The following is a 13,733-nucleotide window of genomic DNA, read 5'->3' on the forward strand; positions in this document are numbered from 1 at the left end:
TTTAAAAAGATTACCAAATTTGAAATACTATTAAAAGTTTAATTATTTTATATCTCAAAAAATAATATGCACTTACCAAATCCTTTTTAAATAAATCTTGCTAATCAATCCAAATAATTTTCTTTTTTATATTAAATGTCATCCAAATCCATCCAGTAGAAAGCCCATAACAGGCCCCGAGACAAAGTTCTGCCCAGCATACACCAACAGGAGGTCTGACCAGGACCCCAACCACTACTGTAGGCATCCCAGACCAATTGACACCCCTCTGTGAAGTTTTCGTCCAAATCCATCCAGTAGAAGGCCCAGAACAGGCTCCCCAGGTCAAAGTTCTGCCCAGCATACACCAACAGAAGGTTTGACCGGGACCCCAACCACTACATTAGGCATCTCAGACCAATTGCCACACCTCGGTGAAGTTTTCGTCCAAATTTATCCAGTGGAAGGCTCAGAACAGGCTCCCTGGGTCAAAGTTCTGCTCAACATACAGCAATGGGAGGTCTGACATGGACCCTAACCCCTCTAAAACCTGACCAGGATTCAACAGGACCACCTCACATAGGTTTTATCCCAATCGCCGCATGAGCGTCCGAATGCACAATCGGACAGAAAAACAAACAAGCAAACATACCAATGAATTATATATATAAGATACAATATATAAGATGCAGTTTTTATATATTAGCAAATTATTTGGTAAATAGACCAAAAATTTTATTTAGAAAATAAGATTTGTTGTTTTGTCGCATTGTCATTATGTCGTGTTTTGGCGAGGTTTCCTTCCAGCAATCAAACAATTGTTTACAACCAAATAAATTATTTTTCCAAAATGTGGCGTTCTGTCACATTGTCGCATTGTTGCTATGTGGATTAACAGCTTACTTTTTCTATGCTAAATAACTATATAGGATTCGGCAGCTTTACCTTGTGAGCTGTGGAAGATGTTCGCCAACAAGCAAACAGACAAAAAACACAAATGTATTTCTTTATATATATATATATATATATATATATATATATATATATATATAGAGAGAGAGAGAGAGAGAGAGAGAGAGAGAGAGAGAGATTGGATGATCTAGTGTGAAGAAAGTAAAAAGTCATATATGAGCTTAGACTGGCACCTTTTGATTTCTGTGGCTGTACAAATATATGTGAGTTACTTTTCTGTGTTAACTCATTACTCAGAAGGACAATAATTTGTTCTGTGATATAGTGGCCATTCATAACTGTGTTATGTTCAGAACTTTTTTGACATAGTATAAGCACAATGAATGCACTATTTATACAAAGCTTTCCCTTGTGGAAAATATCACTATTTTCTTTAACATTGGCATAGATTCTGCATACAGTGTGACTTTTCTGGTTTGATGCATTACTGTGAAAAATATTAAAGCCTTAAATTTACAGACCTGCTATTTCAAAGCTATATCTTATAGCAGTAATCTCACATAGAAGGCTTTTTTTAAAATAGCAAGTTATTTAGACATGCATCTTGTTTTTAAAATCTCTTGAGGGCAGACAAGTATCGCTTCTAGTCACACAAACAGACTCTGATTCTCAGCACGTCATGTGAAAGCAGAAGGGGGAGGAAGTGGAGGATTTTACAGTACACAGAGCAGACAGAGCTCAGAGGGGAGTTCCAAAGCCTCTCTGTTTACTACATCTTATGCGATGAGACTGTCACATGACACTGTGGAACTCTGCAACATTATAAATCATTAATAGCAACCTGAAGAAACAAACAATGAAAAAATGTTTATTAACAAGCCTCTCTCTATAGCGTGCTACAGTGATTTATGTTAAAAAAGCACACCTCATTTTTTCATGGGAGTGCTATTTTATGGCATTGTAATTGCATAGGCCTTGCTCTGACAACGCATAAGAGATGACCAAAATTTTCAAAACATTTTTTTTCTAAATATATGTTGCCAAGAAATGTAATACATTTCGCTGGTGGAATTTGTCCTTAAGTGTTCACATTCCAACCCCTCCACCACGGAGCAGAATGACATGACCATCACTGTCCATGATAATGAATTCTGCAAAATACTAATGAACAATGACATTCTGTAGAACAGCAAAGCAAAAGCAGAAGTCGAATATTGTATTGCTGGAACTACTTCTCTTCTCATCAAAATAACCTGTTCTGCTATGAAAATCAAGCAACACAAATTTTTGTTGCAATTTTACTCAATTCTAGGGGGTCAATATATCAAGCTGCGGGTTTAAAAAATGGAGATGTTGTCTATAGCAACAAATTAGAATCTAATTATCATTTATTTAGTACATTATACACAATCACAGATAGAATCTGATTGGTTGCTATAGGCAACATCTTGACTTTTTGCAAACCTGCAGCTTGATAAATTTACACCTAGGAGTGTCATTATGGCAGAAAAAATAACACTGCAGAAAAAATTACTAATACTATATATAATTAATACTTATATCGGTATTAATGCAACATCCAGGGATACATTTGTGCTGGACTGGAACATCCACTGTATTATTATTTTTTTTTTAATAATTGCTATTATCCAGTATTTAGCAGGTGCTAACAGTTGATTTAGTCCCGTAGAATTAGTAAGAGGTACACAGACATTATATCAGCAAAAGTTTCAAAACTGTTCTGCCAAACATTTGCCTCATTCCGCATCTGAGTGCAAAATTTTTGCTTCTCTACCAGAGTTTGGCCAAAAATGTTCCATGAATAATTTATCCAATCAGTTTTGTTTCCACCAGAATGCCCCTATTAATTTTTTTTGTGTCACCTAGTCTACACTATTTTTATATTCCAACTGTACCACAAAGCACAATAAATCCCAACTCTAACTATTGATTAAATTAAGCAAAATACAGAATTTACAAATACACTATGGAATGGCTACTGAGCAAAATGGTGAACCAAAACGGAACTTGAATATTGTACCTCCTCAAAATTTTATTTTTCGAAAATTACACCAAAACTTCATCCATCTCTAATTACAAGCAGAAACAAAAGAGTGAAGAGAGGATGGCCCATAAGAGCTTGCAATCTATAGTGTCTCACTGTATGTATCTGACATGAGATACTATACAATAGAGATTTACAAACATTTTGGGCTGTTTCTCAGTTTCAATATAATTTGTCACCCTACTCATTAAGGGGGCAGGTTTGTTCTAAGGTTGAACAATTATGTACTATGATTTAATGCAGCACAGGAAATTTTAGAGAACAGACAGTTTTTTACATTTAGCATATATAATAAAATATAATAAGTTGTACATAAATAGTACTGTGACAAGTTCAAATATTAAATCATAGGGTTAATGTCATGCACAGTAGTAATGACCAATGTAGCTACATCTAGAAATTGAAGTAGAATGTAACAGTTCAAAGGCAATTGCATATAATGTTGTTTTCAGATTAAAAAACACAAGTCACTCTAAGCTGAGTGATGATAGAAATATAAAATTACTCCTATGCTTCCAGAGGTTACAAAAGCAATAAAGGATAATAAGGTGTATACGATGTTTATGATATACCACAATAATCAGTTGCTCATAAATGAAATAATACTTTGTATATAAAAGACCTGTATCTACAATCTCTGAACTGCTTCACACTTCATTAGAAAAGAGTTATATATATTTGTTCTTTGATATTAAAGTGCCATTATAGACGCGGCTTGAGAGAAATACCAGGGGAAAGAGCAAATTAAAGGTGACATGAAATGATATTTCCACTATGGGAGATCACCTGTCAAAGATGGTCAAACAATTCATAAAGCAGATCTATATCCCTTTCCAGATTGTTTGCCCAGGGATCAGGTAAAATAAAAGGTAAAGCTAAAAAGCACTACTTTTGAAAATGATGTGCCTAAAGGCTAGATTTATTTCTCACTCACTTGGTTAAAATGACCTTTCAAATGGCCCTGTGAGAATTAAACCAGCAAATTAAACTGTGTTAGTCACCCTGTGCCAGATCTCATAACTGAGTGACAGAGATGACAGCTTCACTAGGACCCTGTATCACAAGTTCATTAATTGTGGATGCTATGTGACACTCAGATTGAAAAGACACGGTAAGGCCTCAGGAACTTAACCAATAACATTGTCAGAGATTTATTCTTATGTGTCCCTGACAGTAAAGTTATAATGCTACTTTAATCCTACTTTGGAAAATGTATGGCGGAAAACAGTCTGTTTAAATACAAGATACTCACATAAAGCATAATACCTCTAATTATAAATAGAGTACAGCTTATTTAGAATAATGGTGTGATCAAGTGCGTATTAACGCTGCCCACCTCCAAATGCATTGTACTCATATAGTAACACCATGGAGTGTATCTTTCTATCTATCTATCTATCTATCTATCTATCCTGTATCTTAAAAACTCATATAGGCAGAAATGTCTGAAGATGTATTTACAAAAGTCCACACTCAAATGCAAATATCGAGTTGTAATTTTGGAAAAAAGGGTCAGACCTCTTCTCACCGATTTAAAAAGAAAAAATAGGTAGCATGTGCTGTTGATTCACCCCCGCAACCCACTCCTCTATTAGCTTTCTACTTCCTGCTACCCACACCTCAGTCTTCTGGCCTGTAAGCACAGTCAATTTTAGATGGTTGTGCACAGAGTGAGAAGCTTGTATGTCGAATTATTTGTGCATGAAAGATACAGCTAGAGGCAGGTGGAGGGTGGTTGGCTGAGTAGTTTTTACTAGTTGAAAGTCAGCCATGAGCTACATAAGGGGCGCTGCAAAATTTTAACTTTATCTCTATTCTAATTCATTACAATGTGACACCAAACACATATGGGTATGGAGACTGGAAATACTACAGTTGGACATATCAAATAGAAGTATAACATTTGCATTAACCAATCAGAATCAGAATCTATGTAATGTTTATTATTATTTTGTATCCATTTTTTTTTGTAATTGTTGAGGCATATAAGAACAGATGAAAGCCACACCCAGATTGAACCTTACCCTCTCCAGGTGTCTATGAAGACTGATTGGGGTTCCCCTGGCTACAAGGGCTAGACAGATGTGACCATGAAGTGAAGCAAAGTTGAGTAACCAGAGTAGATTTTTTTCTTATTCAATCTATTTCAGTGTTATCTCATAGTATATTCATATTTGAAGTAGATTTACTAATTTTACTAAACTTATTAGTGTTATTTCATTTTACATTTATATTTTGCTTTATAATAAATATCCTCTAACATTTAGTTTTTGTTAAAATCTTCTTTTACTTTTTATTGCATTGCTTTTGAGTGTGTTATCACATTTTTATATGTTTTGTTTTTCTTGTTGCAATAACTCCTTTACTTGATTAATGTACAGCTCATCTCTGCTTATTAAATCGCTGCAGTTTACCTAAAAGAACCCTAGAGTGGGAATTTTGTCACTTTACACTATGACATGGTTCAAACAGCTACTAGTAGTTGCTATGGTTCCTGTACTACACTGAGCTCTTACCAACTGTCAGAGTTTAGTACGGGACAGAAATGGCACTGACAGCCAATGCTGACAGCTGCTGTGAATGGGATTGTAAGAGAGAGCAAGCTTAGGGCAGTGGCTAAATATATTTTACATCAAACATGGGGCTGCACATTAGTCTTGGCATCATATTTGACTCAATATTAGTCTTGGCATCAGAAATGTCTCTGCTTATTAGTCTTGACATCAATTATGTCTCTGCAAATTAGTCTTCGTACCAGTAGGCATATTAAACTTGGCAACAGGTATGACTTCCATAAAAGCCTGCCCTGTTAAGTCTTTACTGAACTGGAGATAAACCAAGAATCTGCTATGTCTACATACCGTATGCAGTCAGCTATGGTTCAATAAACATGCAGCAAGGTAAGCTTCATGACATAATGGGGGAAACTTGCAGGTATGAAAGGAACTGACAATATTACTGGGGCTGCTTGAAACAGGTAGTCTATTTAATTCCAGTCTCCAGATCTAGATAGATCAAATATATTTTTTAGTCTTATCAAATATAATTCTGGAAACTCAATCATGTTTTGCATTGATTTTTACTGATTTTATTGTTTGTCTTGCCCCTTACTTATATTTATATTGTTCTGATTATATTTTGCCATTTCATCCTGGATGTCCTCTCGCCAACTCAAATTCAATCTTTCAAAATCAGAGTTAATAATATTACAACCCGCCAACAGAAGTTACCTACCTGACATTTCTTATTCTGTTAACAACATGACAATAAATCCTACTCTGCAAACTTGTTGCCTAGCTGTGATCCTTGACTCAGAATTATCCTTTATTCCCCACATCAACTCTATATCTAAATCATGTTACATGCACCTAAAAAACTTTTCCAGAATACGCACATATCTCACACAAAACACTGCAAAAACTTTAATTTATGCACTCAACATCTCCTGAATTGACAATTGCAATTCCCTCCTTACTGGCCTTCACCGAATCAGACTCTAACTCGCACAATCTATTTTGCATGCAGCATCTAGATTGATTTTCCTAGCAAATCGTTCTTCTGCTGAGTCACTCTGTCACTCTACATTGGTTGCCTGGTTTTCACCGAATCCAATAAAAAAATACATAAAAAAACTGCACCAACATACATCTCCTCACTTGTCGCAAAATACCTCCCAACTTGACACCTCTTTCTGCACAAGATCTGCATCTTTCTCCCACTCTCTTCACATGCTTCTATTCCCAGTTACAGGACTTTTTTAAGCTGCACCCACTTTGTGAATTCACTCCCTCACACAAGAAGACTTTCTTCTAGTCTTCAAACCTTCAAGCGTTCTCCGAAAACCCACCACTTATAAAATTCCTTAACCACACTCTTAAACTCCCTATGTTACCTTATAACCACCCTTTACACAGTTAACACAAAACAACAACCCTTTGACCAACATTGCTATGATGGCTGGATCATATAAGACCACTAATCACTTTTTACCTTTTCAATCTGTAGCACTTAACCTCAAGGATCAAACTCCCATTATATATATTAATATATAAAAATTGATGATGATAGTATTGCTGATTGTCCGGCGCTGTGGATTCTGTGTCGGCCTTTTAAACAAGCTAAAATACTGATGATAATGAGATGTTTTGTTGTTTGCAGTATATGGGTTAGTTCTTGTGAAACAAAATTGTGATCTCACAGACAACATATTTCGTTAGCTATTATAAGGCTATATGTATTTCATAGCTTTGCCTGGATGGAGGATAGTTCTAGTACTTACTAACAGAACCTATTGAACATTATTGTTTTACTTTACAAGAATGAAGGCTACTGATACAACTTGATGAGAAACTCCTGTATACACTATTTGTGAATAACAAGAAAGCATGGATTATCCTTTAACTAAAGTTATTTAGGGACGGAGCAGCAATTGTGTGTGATTTTTGCAAGGAGCAAAGCTAGAGAAGAAGCTCTGAGTGAGGCACTGCCATTTCCAAATGTTTTATGAAGCACAGTTACTTTACATACATTACTGAGGTCATGTAATCTATGTAGCACACTTTTGATATCTTGATCTAAAATCTGAATGAATCCTCCCATAGACAGAAATAGCGACAATGCCTTATGTGGCGCACACACATACAAATCTATGAAGGAAGAACAATTTTAAATGCATTCCTTTACCACTTTGTTATTTTTCACTGTGCTGAGCCTATTTTGGCACTTTTGGAAACATCACATTCTGACTTCAATATCAGAAAGATATACCTAGTTTTTTTTAAGGATACTTTACATTTTCAGAATATATTATTGGTTTCTTTATATCCCAAGACTAGGCTGAACTCAAGTTTTTGGAAAGTAGCACAATAGCGGAAAAACATGCATGTTTAAACTGTTTACTAAAAAAAGTTGGGCAAACAGTTAAAGGGATTGTCAAACCTATATAAATTGCTGCAGATCTCCCAAAAGAATAACGCTCCATTTGTATGGGTTGAATTTCCATATTTGTTGCAACCACAATTTTTGTCTCTGTGGGTTTTTTTTTGTCAAATATGAGATGAGTGTATTGTAAAAGTTGACCACAAATGATCAACAGACAATCAATAAAAGTAGCTCTCATCTTTCAAATGTGTGTTTAACATATTTTGCAAATGGGGCAAAGAAATTTGGATTCTAAAATTACCGCCCCTTGTATTTTCATAAATATTGTGGATTATTCTGTTTGGTGATCATTATTGATTTGAAAGAGGGGGAGCAAAGGAGCCCCCACTTAAAAAATATATAAAGTAAGGGGGGCTGGTTCCAAAAGAGTCCCCCTTCTAGTTTAAAACATTTTTTAAATTAAAAATTAAAAAACAAATCAACAGAACACTCTAATTTGAAACAGGGGACTCTCTTCTATAAAATGAGAGTACCTGATTATTTCGGAGCGGTGGTTAGATCTCAGCCTTTAATTCTCCTGTCTAATATCTTTCTATTGCCTGCTTATTAAACATGATGAACAGCCAATAATTTAGTACCCTATTTTAAAAGCGAGCACTCTCCTCTTTAAAATAATTTATTATAGAGCAGGAAATGAGAGGTTTTTTTGAGCCCTCAGTCCTACATACTTTAATGTCATTTATTGCCTACTGATCAAAATGACTAGTAGGTAATATTCAAACAATGACACCCTTATTTGTTAGCCAGTGATAGAAAGGTCCCCTTTATCCCTGGCATTTTCTCTGCTCATTGCTAAAGGGGCACATGCATACCTATGTTATGATGTCTTGACGTGCACGTGCATGTTGTTGAAGCACTACAAAAAATTCCATCACTAATGGTGGACAGTGTTCATTGGGTTTTACTGTAACTTCTTAACTGCAGGCAAGTGGGACTCACCCCTCACAGTTTTGTGCTTCAGGGGTTAAATCTACAATACACAGATTAATATATATATATATATATATATATATATATACACACACAGGGCCACCATCAGGGGGGTACCGGGCCCGGGCTCACGAGGGGGCCCGGCAGCACGCACTTACCAGAGGGCCCACCAGAGCCGGATTTAGACCTCATAGGGCCCTAGGCAGGATACTGGTTTGGTGCCCCCATTCGTGAAACAATATTAACTTTTAATAGGTTCTAGAAAAGATAGTGCAGACAATGTTATACCAATAAATATTAACTTTTAATTAAATCCTTACATAAAAAAGAGTACAAATAATGTTGTATATAGCTTTAAATGCTAAGAATTCTTACCCCAAACTTTTTTTTGTAACTATACACTTGACATAAAACATACTGCAAACAATCTTCTATTCCAATTTTTGCTGTTAAATAGAATATATTAACTTTAAACGTCTGATATCAGAGAAAATGTCAACTATGTCCTAAGAAAAAATCCCTAATCACTAGATACAGTTTTATTCAATTACTTTTAACAAATATAACATCCCTTTACAATTCTACAGTGCTATTCTGCGTGGTTTTTTTTTTGGGCAAAATCATCCACTAGGTTATTGAAGTCCAGTTGTTTAACAAGACCTGATTCCACAGATAGCAAAGATAGTGCTGATAGACGATCTTGGCCCATGGTGGTTCTTCTTTTATTTTTAATTCTTTTTAGACATGAAAATGACCTCTCTCCACTGGCATTAGCAATAGGCATACATAAAAAAATACGTAGCATGGTTTCTGTATTGGGGAATGTATCCATAAGATCATGGTCAATTATATACTGCCTCATTGCCAATGGGTTACTCTCCTCAGGCAACATTGAAGAAAATTGGATAAATTCTTCAGTAAAAGAATCTTCAATGTCGTCTGGATAATTGTTCTGCAGATTATCTGCCAAACTTCGCAGCTCATTTATTGGTATTCCAGATGATTTTAGAATTGCAAATCACCTATTGATGTTTTCATAGGACTTATTTCGTTTATTCAGCTCAACAGTAAGACGATCAATTACTACATTGATGGTATTGAAAATGAATTTTTCTCTTGCTGTAAAAAGTGTTTCAGTGCTGCTCTCTCCCTCATCATGAAAACATTTTCGTTTCTTTGTGCGCTTTCCTTCACCTCGATAAAAATGGTTGGATGCCATTTGTTTAGCTTCAGTTTCAAAAGTGTCAAACAAATCTCAAATTTTTTGCACGTAATTCTCTAGTGAACTGTAGAGTTTCACTACTTCATCAATACAGACATTTGTTTTTTGCAAAGTCTTACTTGTTGCATCCAACCTTTCAAGAATGTTCCCCCATAAAACAAGCAAGATGGCAGTTTCAAATCTGTTAAGTTGCTTTTCCAGAGCAACTGCTTCTGCTCGAGCATTCGCAGGTTGTTTTTCTGCATTCTTCAATTCATTGAGTGCATCACCAACATGCTTGTAGCCTCGTCTTAATGCTTTTGTAGCATCAGCACGAGCTGACCATTTTGTGCTTGACAATCTCTTTATGGAAAGATGTCCAGATGCTTTGCTGAGATGATTAGCGAGTATTTCACATCGATGAGTTGATGAAGAAAAAAAGGTGTAAAGGCACTCTAAGAAATTAAAGAATGACACAGCTGTTAGACAAGAATCAGCAGCACATGCTCCAACTAGATTGAGTGAGTGAGCAGAACAAGGTACATACAGTGCTAAAGGATTGATTGCACAAATTCTTGCTTGCAAGCCATTGTATTTGCCAGACATATTGCTGGCATTGTCATAGCTTTGTCCTCGACAGTTGCAAATGTCAATATCTTTATCAGAAAGCACTGTTAGTAATGTGCTTTCAAGGTGCTCTCCAGTATGGGAATGTATTGGCACAAATCCTAGAAATCGCTCCACTGGTCCATCCTTGTTCACATATCTCACAACTATTGCTAGTTGATCAACATGACTTAGATCTGGAGTGAAGTCCACAATAACCGAAAAATATTTAGCCTTTTTGAGTTCATGGACTATTTTTTGTAAAACTTTAGCCCCTATAAGCTCAATAAATTCTTAAACTGCGGTGGAGGACATGTAATTGCTTACTCCACTTCCTGCTCCTCCATATTGCTTGATATGATTTTCAAGAAATGGACCAAATTGTGCTATCAGTTCTAGACATCCAAGGAAACATCCATTCTGTGGAGAACCAAATAACTCATTAGTCCCACGAAAGGGTAAACCACGTCCCCCTAGGAACTTGATAATGGCAACAACTCTCTTTAAAACTTCTCTCCAGTAATTTTGTTCTTTACCCATTTGTAAAGCAAGGGTGTTGTCTATCCGACAACCAAATTTGGCTCATTGTGTAAATTTCATTACACAGCTGCGATGATCACTTGAGATTTCATGGTCCTTAAACTTTGCTCCAGCATTTTTCCAATCATTAAATCTGGATGTTACAAGGGCATGTGATATACTGCTGTATAGTTTACAAGGGATGCAAAATACAGTGCCTTTTGATTCAGAGTATATAAACCAATCCCGATGAACAATTTTGCCATTAATTTTTTTTCTCCAAAAGAGATCTGGAGTCAGAAGTCTTGCGCAGTCAGAATAGATTCTCCTGGATGCTGAAAAATCTGTGAAAGTATTTTTTAATGGATTGCGTGAAAAATACTCTCTAATGGACTCGGTTGTGTTATTACCCAGTACCCAGTCAGCAGGATCATGAGAATAACTTACAACAATCATTTTTATGAATGTATCTTGTGATCTTGACAAGGGAGTAGACAATTTCTGAATGCTCTCAGTCTGAAGATCTGCAATTTCTTCTCACAAAGCAGAAGAGGTCTGTTGTACATTTGCTTCTTCTATGTCATGGGATGGTCCAGACATCAGGCTTGTGGTATTGGAGGTTTCCTCCAAGCTGGCAGGGAAAGTATCCTGCTGTTCACCTGTATCCATGTGTGCAGTCATACTGAACTGCGAAGTTCCTGGTCTATCAAAATCTGGTTCAGGTTCCTCAGAAGACACTGTAGGAATCTTCGGGGTTTAGAAAAGCTGCATAATTTTTTGTTGTTTCAGTGCTTCCTTTTCCATCTCTCTCTTCTTCTTTCGTTTGGCAGACCCAGATGGTTGCTTATGCATGTTATCTTGTAGTTTTTCTACAGAATAAGAAAAGTTAATAGCAATTGTATTACCTACTATACCTTACATTCTATTTTCCTGCTGAAAATGTCATCATTATGTATTCAGCTACATCCAAACAAAACAGCAAAGTCAATAATCCTACACAATTGACCCCAAATAAATTGCCATTGCAACAGTCATGCCTAAATATACAATAAATTACATAGTTGATTAGTGTTGTCCAAAAACCTTCAATATGTTAAACATATTTTAATTTCCAAAATCAGTTCTGCACTTTCTCTACCATCTGACTGCAGCTGTTGTCTAACTACAAGCCCCTAAAAAAGACCAATCACCCGCCTTTAAACATAAAGACATTATTTGTTCTTTCGCATACAGATTTCTCTACCGATACAGAAATACATATAATCGTAAAAAAGGACTATGAACCATATCCTGATTGAAGGAAGCTCCGCCACATAGGTCTATTTATAACCTACTGCCTTTCCCATGCAGAAAAAGCAATAAGCATATGGACATGTTTGAACCTCCCATTTGTGTTTGCATATTCTTGTAGTATCCATCATGTCACATGTCAATACTTTAATGTATGGTAGAATTTGATCACTTTATTTGCATGTGATATTTATACAAGATTTAACCCAGTAGGTGTAAAGTCTGTGATCATATAACATTCAGAGGTCAGCAGCCTTACACACACTTAACCAATTAATTTTCATGTGTATGTAAATATAATTTACTACTGTGTGTAACACACACTCCCAGAGAAGACATGCTCCCCCCACGATTTTGCACTATATTAAGACTTGTAGTGTAATCAGCGGAATAGGTACTATCTTCTGGGTGAGCAGCAGCAGTAAACCACACAAGTCCAGACGTTTCACCATAGCAACCACAGACAGTTTATTCACCAACTTGTAAACAAAACAGAATATAATCAAAATCCTAGCCGTCTGGCTACTAGACAATACATTTAGCAATACCCTTTTTCAGAACTACAACTTATTGTTGTTCACTGCAGCAGAGTGTCTGAGGAGGCAGCTCATCTCCTCCCCAGGTCTAAGACACTGGATGCATATCCCAGCTGCCTTTTCACAGACACCTCCCATCTCTTGATCAGTCTGTTTTAAAGTACAACCGACAGGAACCTAGGACTTATGTACCTGCTATTTACCACTTGCCCAGAGCTTCTGTCACAGACTGAAGAGTGCACATTTTTACAATAGAGATAATTACATTTTAATAATAGGATTTTTACAATAATCGTTTAGAATGATAACTTTTCATTACTCACATTTGCTGATGAAAAGAAAGGTTATTTCAGTCCCTGCAGGTTGATATTATTGGTCCAACTCTGCGCACTGTACCTTGATCCTCTGTATGATGTCACTTCAGTCCCTGCACGCCCAGACCAAGCACACTGGGCCTGTGTAAGCTCTCACAGCTCCCTCCTACAAAAAATGTATTTGGGCAAATAAGTTGAAGTACAGAAGAGAAAAAAATGTCCCCTACTTCATCAATTTTGCTCCTCCTTCACACTGTTTCCCCTTTAGTACACTGTACTCCCTTCATCATCACACTGTGCCCTCCATCATGCTTTTGCCCTTTAATCATCACACTGTGCACCCTTTACCATCACACTGTGCCCTCCATATTTTTGCTCCCCTTGTTTATTTACCCTCACACGGCCTGTTCCATATTGCCATCATGCCACCTCATATTTAA

At 36.3% G+C, this 13,733-nt stretch overlaps 1 protein-coding gene across 2 annotated transcripts in view; it reads right to left on the reverse strand.

Moving 5' to 3' along the window:
- Positions 1-13,733, reverse strand: part of GRID2 (glutamate ionotropic receptor delta type subunit 2) — a 959,624-nt gene that overhangs the window by 668,424 nt on the left and 277,467 nt on the right. The window lies entirely within an intron of this gene.

This window comes from Mixophyes fleayi, chromosome 1 (genome assembly GCF_038048845.1).
Source record: "Mixophyes fleayi isolate aMixFle1 chromosome 1, aMixFle1.hap1, whole genome shotgun sequence".
NCBI classification, from domain to species: domain Eukaryota; kingdom Metazoa; phylum Chordata; class Amphibia; order Anura; family Limnodynastidae; genus Mixophyes; species Mixophyes fleayi.